Raw genomic sequence first — 14,257 nt, forward strand, 5'->3', positions numbered from 1 at the left:
GATGTCTACAGTTAGTTATCATGCTGAATGATGTCTATAGTTAGTTATCATGTTGAATGATGTCTATAGTTAGTTATCATGCTGAATGATGTCTATAGTTAGTTCGTTATGATGCTGAATGATGTCTATAGTTAGTTATCATGTTGAATGATGTCTATAGTTAGTTATCATGTTGAAGGATGTCTATAGTTAGTTATCATGTTGAATGATGTCTACAGTTAGTTATCATGCTGAATGATGTCTATAGTTAGTTATCATGCTGAATGATGTCTATAGTTAGTTATCATGTTGAAGGATGTCTATAGTTAGTTATCATGTTGAATGATGTCTACAGTTAGTTATCATGCTGAATGATGTCTATAGTTAGTTATCATGCTGAATGATGTCTATAGTTAGTTATCATGCTGAATGATATCTATAGTTAGTTAGTTATCATGTTGAATGATGTCTATAGTTAGTTATCATGTTGAATGATGTCTATAGTTAGTTCGTTATCATGTTGAATTATGTCTATAGTTAGTTAGTTATCATGTTGAATGATGTCTACAGTTAGTTATCATGCTGAATGATGTCTATAGTTAGTTATCATGTTGAATGATGTCTATAGTTAGTTATCATGTTGAATGATGTCTATAGTTAGTTATCATGCTGAATGATGTCTATAGTTAGTTATCATGCTGAATGATGTCTACAGTTAGTTATCATGTTGAATGATGTCTATAGTTAGTTGTCATGTTGAATGATGTCTATAGTTAGTTAGTTATCATGTTGAATGATGTCTATAGTTAGTTATCATGTTGAATGATGTCTATAGTTAGTTCGTTATCATGCTGAATGATGTCTATAGTTAGTTATCATGCTGAATGATGTCTATAGTTAGTTCGTTATCATGCTGAATGATGTCTATAGTTAGTTATCATGCTGAATGATGTCTATAGTTAGTTATCATGCTGAATGATGTCTATAGTTAGTTCGTTATCATGCTGAATGATGTCTATAGTTAGTTATCATGCTGAATGATGTCTACAGTTAGTTATCATGTTGGATGATGTCTATAGTTAGTTAGTTATCATGTTGAATGATGTCTATAGTTAGTTATCATGCTGAATGATGTCTATAGTTAGTTATCATGTTGAATGATGTCTATAGTTAGTTATCATGTTGAATGATGTCTATAGTTAGTTAGTTATCATGTTGAATGATGTCTATAGTTAGTTATCATGCTGAATGATGTCTATAGTTAGTTCGTTATCATGCTGAATGATGTCTATAGTTAGTTATCATGTTGAATGATGTCTACAGTTAGTTATCATGTTGAATGATGTCTATAGTTAGTTAGTTATCATGCTGAATGATGTCTATAGTTAGTTATCATGCTGAATGATGTCTATAGTTAGTTATCATGTTGAATGATGTCTATAGTTAGTTATCATGCTGAATGATGTCTATAGTTAGTTCGTTATCATGCTGAATGATGTCTATAGTTAGTTATCATGTTGAATGATGTCTACAGTTAGTTATCATGCTGAATGATGTCTATAGTTAGTTATCATGCTGAATGATGTCTATAGTTAGTTCGTTATCATGCTGAATGATGTCTATAGTTAGTTATCATGTTGAATGATGTCTATAGTTAGTTATCATGCTGAATGATGTCTATAGTTAGTTATCATGTTGAATGATGTCTATAGTTAGTTATCATGTTGAATGATGTCTATAGTTAGTTAGTTATCATGTTGAATGATGTCTATAGTTAGTTATCATGCTGAATGATGTCTATAGTTAGTTCGTTATGATGCTGAATGATGTCTATAGTTAGTTATCATGTTGAATGATGTCTATAGTTAGTTATCATGTTGAAGGATGTCTATAGTTAGTTATCATGTTGAATGATGTCTACAGTTAGTTATCATGCTGAATGATGTCTATAGTTAGTTATCATGCTGAATGATGTCTATAGTTAGTTATCATGCTGAATGATGTCTATAGTTAGTTAGTTATCATGTTGAATGATGTCTATAGTTAGTTATCATGTTGAATGATGTCTATAGTTAGTTCGTTATCATGTTGAATGATGTCTATAGTTAGTTAGTTATCATGTTGAATGATGTCTACAGTTAGTTATCATGCTGAATGATGTCTATAGTTAGTTATCATGCTGAATGATGTCTATAGTTAGTTATCATGTTGAATGATGTCTATAGTTAGTTATCATGTTGAATGATGTCTATAGTTAGTTATCATGCTGAATGATGTCTATAGTTAGTTATCATGCTGAATGATGTCTACAGTTAGTTATCATGTTGAATGATGTCTATAGTTAGTTGTCATGTTGAATGATGTCTATAGTTAGTTAGTTATCATGTTGAATGATGTCTATAGTTAGTTATCATGTTGAATGATGTCTACAGTTAGTTATCATGTTGGATGATGTCTATAGTTAGTTAGTTATCATGTTGAATGATGTCTATAGTTAGTTATCATGCTGAATGATGTCTATAGTTAGTTATCATGTTGAATGATGTCTATAGTTAGTTATCATGTTGAATGATGTCTATAGTTAGTTAGTTATCATGTTGAATGATGTCTATAGTTAGTTATCATGCTGAATGATGTCTATAGTTAGTTCGTTATCATGCTGAATGATGTCTATAGTTAGTTATCATGTTGAATGATGTCTACAGTTAGTTATCATGTTGAATGATGTCTATAGTTAGTTAGTTATCATGTTGAATGATGTCTATAGTTAGTTATCATGTTGAATGATGTCTACAGTTAGTTATCATGTTGAATGATGTCTACAGTTAGTTATCATGTTGAATGATGTCTATAGTTAGTTGTCATGTTGAATGATGTCTATAGTTAGTTAGTTATCATGTTGAATGATGTCTATAGTTAGTTATCATGTTGAATGATGTCTACAGTTAGTTATCATGTTGAATGATGTCTATAGTTAGTTGTCATGTTGAATGATGTCTATAGTTAGTTAGTTATCATGTTGAATGATGTCTATAGTTAGTTATCATGTTGAATGATGTCTACAGTTAGTTATCATGTTGAATGATGTCTATAGTTAGTTATCATGTTGAATGATGTCTATAGTTAGTTATCATGTTGAATGATGTCTATAGTTAGTTATCATGTTGAATGATGTCTATAGTTAGTTAGTTAACATGTTGAATGATGTCTATAGTTAGTTATCATGTTGAATGATGTCTATAGTTAGTTAGTTAACATGTTGAATGATGTCTATAGTTAGTTATCATGCTGAATGATGTCTATAGTTAGTTATCATGCTGAATGATGTCTATAGTTAGTTATCATGCTGAATGATGTCTATAGTTAGTTAGTTATCATGTTGAATGATGTCTACAGTTAGTTATCATGTTGAATGATGTCTATAGTTAGTTAGTTATCATGCTGAATGATGTCTATAGTTAGTTATCATGTTGAATGATGTCTATAGTTAGTTAGTTATCATGCTGAATGATGTCTATAGTTAGTTATCATGTTGAATGATGTCTATAGTTAGTTATCATGTTGAATGATGTCTATAGTTAGTTATCATGTTGAATGATGTCTATAGTTAGTTATCATGTTGAATGATGTCTATAGTTAGTTAGTTATCATGCTGAATGATGTCTATAGTTAGTTATCATGTTGAATGATGTCTATAGTTAGTTATCATGCTGAATGATGTCTATAGTTAGTTATCATGTTGAATGATGTCTATAGTTAGTTATCATGTTGAATGATGTCTATAGTTAGTTAGTTAACATGTTGAATGATGTCTATAGTTAGTTATCATGCTGAATGATGTCTATAGTTAGTTATCATGTTGAATGATGTCTATAGTTAGTTATCATGCTGAATGATGTCTATAGTTAGTTCGTTATCATGCTGAATGATGTCTATAGTTAGTTATCATGTTGAATGATGTCTACAGTTAGTTATCATGCTGAATGATGTCTATAGTTAGTTATCATGCTGAATGATGTCTATAGTTAGTTCGTTATCATGCTGAATGATGTCTATAGTTAGTTATCATGTTGAATGATGTCTATAGTTAGTTATCATGCTGAATGATGTCTATAGTTAGTTATCATGTTGAATGATGTCTATAGTTAGTTATCATGTTGAATGATGTCTATAGTTAGTTAGTTATCATGTTGAATGATGTCTATAGTTAGTTATCATGCTGAATGATGTCTATAGTTAGTTCGTTATGATGCTGAATGATGTCTATAGTTAGTTATCATGTTGAATGATGTCTATAGTTAGTTATCATGTTGAAGGATGTCTATAGTTAGTTATCATGTTGAATGATGTCTACAGTTAGTTATCATGCTGAATGATGTCTATAGTTAGTTATCATGCTGAATGATGTCTATAGTTAGTTATCATGCTGAATGATGTCTATAGTTAGTTAGTTATCATGTTGAATGATGTCTATAGTTAGTTATCATGTTGAATGATGTCTATAGTTAGTTCGTTATCATGTTGAATGATGTCTATAGTTAGTTAGTTATCATGTTGAATGATGTCTACAGTTAGTTATCATGCTGAATGATGTCTATAGTTAGTTATCATGCTGAATGATGTCTATAGTTAGTTATCATGTTGAATGATGTCTATAGTTAGTTATCATGTTGAATGATGTCTATAGTTAGTTATCATGCTGAATGATGTCTATAGTTAGTTATCATGCTGAATGATGTCTACAGTTAGTTATCATGTTGAATGATGTCTATAGTTAGTTGTCATGTTGAATGATGTCTATAGTTAGTTAGTTATCATGTTGAATGATGTCTATAGTTAGTTATCATGCTGAATGATGTCTATAGTTAGTTCGTTATGATGCTGAATGATGTCTATAGTTAGTTATCATGTTGAATGATGTCTATAGTTAGTTATCATGTTGAAGGATGTCTATAGTTAGTTATCATGTTGAATGATGTCTACAGTTAGTTATCATGCTGAATGATGTCTATAGTTAGTTATCATGCTGAATGATGTCTATAGTTAGTTATCATGCTGAATGATGTCTATAGTTAGTTAGTTATCATGTTGAATGATGTCTATAGTTAGTTATCATGTTGAATGATGTCTATAGTTAGTTCGTTATCATGTTGAATGATGTCTATAGTTAGTTAGTTATCATGTTGAATGATGTCTACAGTTAGTTATCATGCTGAATGATGTCTATAGTTAGTTATCATGCTGAATGATGTCTATAGTTAGTTATCATGTTGAATGATGTCTATAGTTAGTTATCATGTTGAATGATGTCTATAGTTAGTTATCATGCTGAATGATGTCTATAGTTAGTTATCATGCTGAATGATGTCTACAGTTAGTTATCATGTTGAATGATGTCTATAGTTAGTTGTCATGTTGAATGATGTCTATAGTTAGTTAGTTATCATGTTGAATGATGTCTATAGTTAGTTATCATGTTGAATGATGTCTACAGTTAGTTATCATGTTGGATGATGTCTATAGTTAGTTAGTTATCATGTTGAATGATGTCTATAGTTAGTTATCATGCTGAATGATGTCTATAGTTAGTTATCATGTTGAATGATGTCTATAGTTAGTTATCATGTTGAATGATGTCTATAGTTAGTTAGTTATCATGTTGAATGATGTCTATAGTTAGTTATCATGCTGAATGATGTCTATAGTTAGTTCGTTATCATGCTGAATGATGTCTATAGTTAGTTATCATGTTGAATGATGTCTACAGTTAGTTATCATGTTGAATGATGTCTATAGTTAGTTAGTTATCATGTTGAATGATGTCTATAGTTAGTTATCATGTTGAATGATGTCTACAGTTAGTTATCATGTTGAATGATGTCTACAGTTAGTTATCATGTTGAATGATGTCTATAGTTAGTTGTCATGTTGAATGATGTCTATAGTTAGTTAGTTATCATGTTGAATGATGTCTATAGTTAGTTATCATGTTGAATGATGTCTACAGTTAGTTATCATGTTGAATGATGTCTATAGTTAGTTGTCATGTTGAATGATGTCTATAGTTAGTTAGTTATCATGTTGAATGATGTCTATAGTTAGTTATCATGTTGAATGATGTCTACAGTTAGTTATCATGTTGAATGATGTCTATAGTTAGTTATCATGTTGAATGATGTCTATAGTTAGTTATCATGTTGAATGATGTCTATAGTTAGTTATCATGTTGAATGATGTCTATAGTTAGTTAGTTAACATGTTGAATGATGTCTATAGTTAGTTATCATGTTGAATGATGTCTATAGTTAGTTAGTTAACATGTTGAATGATGTCTATAGTTAGTTATCATGCTGAATGATGTCTATAGTTAGTTATCATGCTGAATGATGTCTATAGTTAGTTATCATGCTGAATGATGTCTATAGTTAGTTAGTTATCATGTTGAATGATGTCTACAGTTAGTTATCATGTTGAATGATGTCTATAGTTAGTTAGTTATCATGCTGAATGATGTCTATAGTTAGTTATCATGTTGAATGATGTCTATAGTTAGTTAGTTATCATGCTGAATGATGTCTATAGTTAGTTATCATGTTGAATGATGTCTATAGTTAGTTATCATGTTGAATGATGTCTATAGTTAGTTATCATGTTGAATGATGTCTATAGTTAGTTATCATGTTGAATGATGTCTATAGTTAGTTAGTTATCATGCTGAATGATGTCTATAGTTAGTTATCATGTTGAATGATGTCTATAGTTAGTTATCATGCTGAATGATGTCTATAGTTAGTTATCATGTTGAATGATGTCTATAGTTAGTTATCATGTTGAATGATGTCTATAGTTAGTTAGTTAACATGTTGAATGATGTCTATAGTTAGTTATCATGCTGAATGATGTCTATAGTTAGTTAGTTATCATGTTGAATGATGTCTATAGTTAGTTATCATGTTGAATGATGTCTACAGTTAGTTATCATGCTGAATGATGTCTATCGTTAGTTATCATGTTGAATGATGTCTATAGTTAGTTGTCATGTTGAATGATGTCTATAGTTAGTTAGTTAACATGTTGAATGATGTCTATAGTTAGTTATCATGTTGAATGATGTCTACAGTTAGTTATCATGTTGAATGATGTCTACAGTTAGTTATCATGTTGAATGATGTCTATAGTTAGTTGTCATGTTGAATGATGTCTATAGTTAGTTAGTTATCATGTTGAATGATGTCTATAGTTAGTTATCATGTTGAATGATGTCTACAGTTAGTTATCATGTTGAATGATGTCTATAGTTAGTTGTCATGTTGAATGATGTCTATAGTTAGTTAGTTATCATGTTGAATGATGTCTATAGTTAGTTATCATGTTGAATGATGTCTACAGTTAGTTATCATGTTGAATGATGTCTATAGTTAGTTATCATGTTGAATGATGTCTATAGTTAGTTATCATGTTGAATGATGTCTATAGTTAGTTATCATGTTGAATGATGTCTATAGTTAGTTAGTTAACATGTTGAATGATGTCTATAGTTAGTTATCATGTTGAATGATGTCTATAGTTAGTTAGTTAACATGTTGAATGATGTCTATAGTTAGTTATCATGCTGAATGATGTCTATAGTTAGTTATCATGCTGAATGATGTCTATAGTTAGTTATCATGCTGAATGATGTCTATAGTTAGTTAGTTATCATGTTGAATGATGTCTACAGTTAGTTATCATGTTGAATGATGTCTATAGTTAGTTAGTTATCATGCTGAATGATGTCTATAGTTAGTTATCATGTTGAATGATGTCTATAGTTAGTTAGTTATCATGCTGAATGATGTCTATAGTTAGTTATCATGTTGAATGATGTCTATAGTTAGTTATCATGTTGAATGATGTCTATAGTTAGTTATCATGTTGAATGATGTCTATAGTTAGTTATCATGTTGAATGATGTCTATAGTTAGTTAGTTATCATGCTGAATGATGTCTATAGTTAGTTATCATGTTGAATGATGTCTATAGTTAGTTATCATGCTGAATGATGTCTATAGTTAGTTATCATGTTGAATGATGTCTATAGTTAGTTATCATGTTGAATGATGTCTATAGTTAGTTAGTTAACATGTTGAATGATGTCTATAGTTAGTTATCATGCTGAATGATGTCTATAGTTAGTTAGTTATCATGTTGAATGATGTCTATAGTTAGTTATCATGTTGAATGATGTCTACAGTTAGTTATCATGCTGAATGATGTCTATTGTTAGTTAGTTATCATGCTGAATGATGTCTATAGTTTGTTATCATGTTGAATGATGTCTATAGTTAGTTATCATGTTGAATGATGTCTATAGTTAGTTATCATGCTGAATGATGTCTATAGTTAGTTATCATGCTGAATGATGTCTATAGTTAGTTATCATGCTGAATGATGTCTATAGTTAGTTAGTTATCATGTTGAATGATGTCTACAGTTAGTTATCATGTTGGATGATGTCTATAGTTAGTTATCATGTTGAAGGATGTCTATAGTTAGTTATCATGCTGAATGATGTCTATAGTTAGTTATCATGTTGAATGATGTCTATAGTTAGTTATCATGTTGAATGATGTCTATAGTTAGTTATCATGTTGAATGATGTCTATAGTTAGTTATCATGTTGAATGATGTCTATAGTTAGTTAGTTATCATGCTGAATGATGTCTATAGTTAGTTATCATGTTGAATGATGTCTATAGTTAGTTATCATGCTGAATGATGTCTATAGTTAGTTATCATGTTGAATGATGTCTATAGTTAGTTATCATGTTGAATGATGTCTATAGTTAGTTAGTTAACATGTTGAATGATGTCTATAGTTAGTTATCATGCTGAATGATGTCTATAGTTAGTTAGTTATCATGTTGAATGATGTCTATAGTTAGTTATCATGTTGAATGATGTCTACAGTTAGTTATCATGCTGAATGATGTCTATTGTTAGTTAGTTATCATGCTGAATGATGTCTATAGTTAGTTATCATGTTGAATGATGTCTATAGTTAGTTATCATGTTGAATGATGTCTATCGTTAGTTATCATGTTGAATGATGTCTATCGTTAGTTATCATGTTGAATGATGTCTATAGTTAGTTGTCATGTTGAATGATGTCTATAGTTAGTTAGTTATCATGTTGAATGATGTCTATAGTTAGTTATCATGCTGAATGATGTCTATAGTTAGTTAGTTATCATGCTGAATGATGTCTATAGTTAGTTATCATGTTGAAGGATGTCTATAGTTAGTTATCATGCTGAATGATGTCTATAGTTAGTTATCATGTTGAATGATGTCTATAGTTAGTTATCATGTTGAATGATGTCTATAGTTAGTTATCATGTTGAATGATGTCTATAGTTAGTTAGTTATCATGCTGAATGATGTCTATAGTTAGTTATCATGTTGAATGATGTCTATAGTTAGTTATCATGCTGAATGATGTCTATAGTTAGTTATCATGTTGAATGATGTCTATAGTTAGTTATCATGTTGAATGATGTCTATAGTTAGTTAGTTAACATGTTGAATGATGTCTATAGTTAGTTATCATGCTGAATGATGTCTATAGTTAGTTAGTTATCATGTTGAATGATGTCTATAGTTAGTTATCATGTTGAATGATGTCTACAGTTAGTTATCATGCTGAATGATGTCTATTGTTAGTTAGTTATCATGCTGAATGATGTCTATAGTTTGTTATCATGTTGAATGATGTCTATAGTTAGTTATCATGTTGAATGATGTCTATCGTTAGTTATCATGTTGAATGATGTCTATCGTTAGTTATCATGTTGAATGATTTCTATAGTTAGTTGTCATGTTGAATGATGTCTATAGTTAGTTAGTTAACATGTTGAATGATGTCTATAGTTAGTTATCATGCTGAATGATGTCTATAGTTAGTTATCATGCTGAATGATGTCTATAGTTAGTTATCATGCTGAATGATGTCTATAGTTAGTTAGTTATCATGTTGAATGATGTCTACAGTTAGTTATCATGTTGGATGATGTCTATAGTTAGTTATCATGTTGAAGGATGTCTATAGTTAGTTATCATGCTGAATGATGTCTATAGTTAGTTATCATGTTGAATGATGTCTATAGTTAGTTATCATGTTGAATGATGTCTATAGTTAGTTATCATGTTGAATGATGTCTATAGTTAGTTATCATGTTGAATGATGTCTATAGTTAGTTAGTTATCATGCTGAATGATGTCTATAGTTAGTTAGTTATCATGTTGAATGATGTCTATAGTTAGTTATCATGCTGAATGATGTCTATAGTTAGTTATCATGTTGAATGATGTCTATAGTTAGTTATCATGTTGAATGATGTCTATAGTTAGTTAGTTAACATGTTGAATGATGTCTATAGTTAGTTATCATGCTGAATGATGTCTATAGTTAGTTAGTTATCATGTTGAATGATGTCTATAGTTAGTTATCATGTTGAATGATGTCTACAGTTAGTTATCATGCTGAATGATGTCTATTGTTAGTTAGTTATCATGCTGAATGATGTCTATAGTTAGTTATCATGTTGAATGATGTCTATAGTTAGTTATCATGTTGAATGATGTCTATCGTTAGTTATCATGTTGAATGATGTCTATCGTTAGTTATCATGTTGAATGATGTCTATAGTTAGTTGTCATGTTGAATGATGTCTATAGTTAGTTAGTTATCATGTTGAATGATGTCTATAGTTAGTTATCATGCTGAATGATGTCTATAGTTAGTTAGTTATCATGCTGAATGATGTCTATAGTTAGTTATCATGTTGAATGATGTCTATCGTTAGTTATCATGTTAAATGATGTCTATAGTTAGTTATCATGCTGAATGATGTCTATAGTTAGTTATCATGTTGAATGATGTCTATAGTTAGTTATCATGTTGAATGATGTCTATCGTTAGTTATCATGTTGAATGATGTCTATCGTTAGTTATCATGTTGAATGATGTCTATCGTTAGTTATCATGTTGAATGATGTCTATCGTTAGTTATCATGCTGAATGATGTCTATCGTTAGTTATCATGTTGAATGATGTCTATAGTTAGTTATCATGTTGAATGATGTCTATCGTTAGTTATCATGTTGAATGATGTCTATCGTTAGTTATCATGCTTAATTCCCTCCTTCCCAAATTAACACGGTGATGAGATGTGTGTTCCGCTAAGCTCCAGGACTGCATCTCAAATTGTCCCCCTTTCCCTACATAGTGCACTCTTACAGGGACCTAGTGCACTATGTAGGGAATAGGGTGCCGTTTGTGATGAAGGGAAGCTGGCCTGGCTTATCTCCAAAAGTGCAGTCAGCCGCTGAGAAATTAAATTGTTTTCAAAAGTCTTCAAAATAAAACAAAATCAGATGAGGAGCTCTGGAGATGTTCCATTGGGTCCAGTGATCAGGGACTGTGTGTCTGGTGCTCTGGAGATGCTTGTTCCATTGGGTCCAGTGATCAGGGACTGTGCGTCTGGTGCTCTGGAGATGCTTGTTCCATTGGGTCCAGTGATCAGGGACTGTGTGTGTGTGTCTGGTGTGTGTGTGTGTGTGTGTGTGTGTGTGTGTCTGGTGTGTGTGTGTGTCTGGTGTGTGTGTGTGGTGTGTGTGTCTGGTGTGTGTGTGTGTGTGTGTGTGTATCTAGTGTGTGTGTTTTTTTATTTTTAGCTCTACAGCTGAAACGTGGCCCTTGGGTTAACTAAATCCCCTTGTGCTCCCACTGGGCACAGACCTCAATTCAATGTCTATTCCACGTTGGTTCAATGTCATTTCATTGAAATGATGTGGAAGCAACATTTGATTGAACCAGTGTGTTCCCAGTGGGCTTTGTCTCCACACGACTAAGTAAATATTTATAATTATTTCTGTCATCCCAATTTTCTAACAATACTCCAGATTCAAAGGGATCTGCAGTATCTAACTCTTTCTCTTTTCTTAAAACCTTCTAAATATGTTTCTAGAACCTTCTAAATATGTTTCTAAAACCTTCTAAATATGTTTCTAAAACCTTCTAAATATGTTTCTAAAACCTTCTAAATATGTTTCTAAAACCTTCTAAATATGTTTCTAGAACCTTCTAAATATGTTTCTAGAACCTTCTAAATATGTTTCTAAAACCTTCTAAATATGTTTCTAAAACCTTCTAAATATGTTTCTAAAACCTTCTAAATATGTTTCTAGAACCTTCTAAATATGTTTCTAGAACCTTCTAAATATGTTTCTAAAACCTTCTAAATATGTTTCTAAAACCTTCTAAATATGTTTCTAAAACCTTCTAAATATGTTTCTAGAACCTTCTAAATATGTTTCTAGAACCTTCTAAATATGTTTCTAAAACCTTCTAAATATGTTTCTAGAACCTTCTAAATATGTTTCTAAAACCTTCTAAATATGTTTCTAAAACCTTCTAAATATGTTTCTAAAACCTTCTAAATATGTTTCTAGAACCTTCATATTATTGAAACTACCATCTGGCTTATTTATCCCTTTCTCTTCCAGAGGACAGGTTCTGGATCAGTTTGTTAGCTACTGATCAACAACAAGTGGCCGACCAGAGGACAGGTTCTGGATCAGTTTGTTAGCTACTGATCAACAACAAGTGGCCGACCAGAGGACAGGTTCTGGATCAGTTTGTTAGCTACTGATCAACAACAAGTGGCCGACCAGAGGACAGGTTCTGGATCAGTTCAATTAAATAAATATTTCCCCATTAAAAGACAATCAGAACTATTATTTAACGTTGCTCTTTCTGATGTCCTCTTCAAGGATGCAGGAAGCCCACAGCGAGTGGCCAACCAGAGGACAGGTTCTGGATCAGTTTGTTAGCTACTGATCAACAACAAGGATGCAGAGAGCCCACAGCGCCGTTTGATAGCTACTAACGTCAACACTCCTTTTAGAGTTCTGTTGAGAGCCGAGTGTGAATTTAGGGACACTTCAATTCACTCTCTTTCTTTACAACATATGTTGGTTGTTGCTGAGATCCAATTTAATTCCAACTGTGCAACCTTGGAGAGAGGCTGTAGTGTATGTTTTTTTGTATATATATATATATATATATATATATATTTTTTTTTTAACTCTGCTGGTTTCTTAAGAAAAATGTTAGCATGACTTCGTCAGCATTTGAGGACATTCTCTACAGTCAACCAACCCCAGTTTAGGAGAGGTTTTGAAGAGGAGAGGAAAATGCAGCACAATGATTTAAATAATTGGTCAAAACAAGCATTGTGATTTGTTAAGAGGGATTCTAATTATATAAATGTATTTTTTTTACAACAGACTGGTCAAAACAAGCATTGTGATTGGTTAAGAGGCATTCTAATGATATAAATGTATTTTTTACAACAGACTGGCCGAAACAAGCATTGTGATTGGTTAAGAGGCATTCTAATGAAATAAATTTATTTATTTGTTTATACTGTCATACTGTACTGTGGGCGTACTGTCATACTGTACTGTGTTTATACTGTCATACTGTACTGTGTTTATACTGTCATGCTGTACTGTGGGCGTACTGTCATACTGTACTGTGGGCGTACTGTCATACTGTACTGTGGGCATACTGTACTGTGTTTATACTGTCATACTGTACTGTGTTTATACTGTCATACTGTACTGTGGGCGTACTGTCATACTGTACTGTGGGCGTACTGTCATACTGTACTGTGGGCGTACTGTCATACTGTACTGTGTTTATACTGTCATACTGTACTGTGGGCGTACTGTCATACTGTACTGTGGGCATACTGTCATACTGTACTGTGGGCGTACTGTCATACTGTACTGTGGGCGTACTGTCATACTGTACTGTGGGCATACTGTACTGTGGGTGTACTGTCATACTGTACTGTGTTCATACTGTACTGTGGGCGTACTGTCATACTGTACTGTGTTCATACTGTCATACTGTACTGTGTTTATACTGTCATACTGTACTGTGTTTATACTGTCATACTGTACTGTGGGCGTACTGTCATACTGTACTGTGTTTATACTGTCATACTGTACTGTGTTTATACTGTCATACTGTACTGTGGGCATACTGTCATACTGTACTGTGTTCATACTGTCATACTGTACTGTGTTTATACTGTCATACTGTACTGTGTTCATACTGTACTGTGTTCATACCGTCATACTGTACTGTGTTTATACTGTCATACTGTACTGTGTTTATACTGTCATACTGTACTGTGGGCATACTGTCATACTGTACTGTGTTCATACT

This window comes from Oncorhynchus clarkii, chromosome 24 (assembly GCF_045791955.1).
Source record: "Oncorhynchus clarkii lewisi isolate Uvic-CL-2024 chromosome 24, UVic_Ocla_1.0, whole genome shotgun sequence".
Lineage (NCBI taxonomy): Eukaryota > Metazoa > Chordata > Actinopteri > Salmoniformes > Salmonidae > Oncorhynchus > Oncorhynchus clarkii.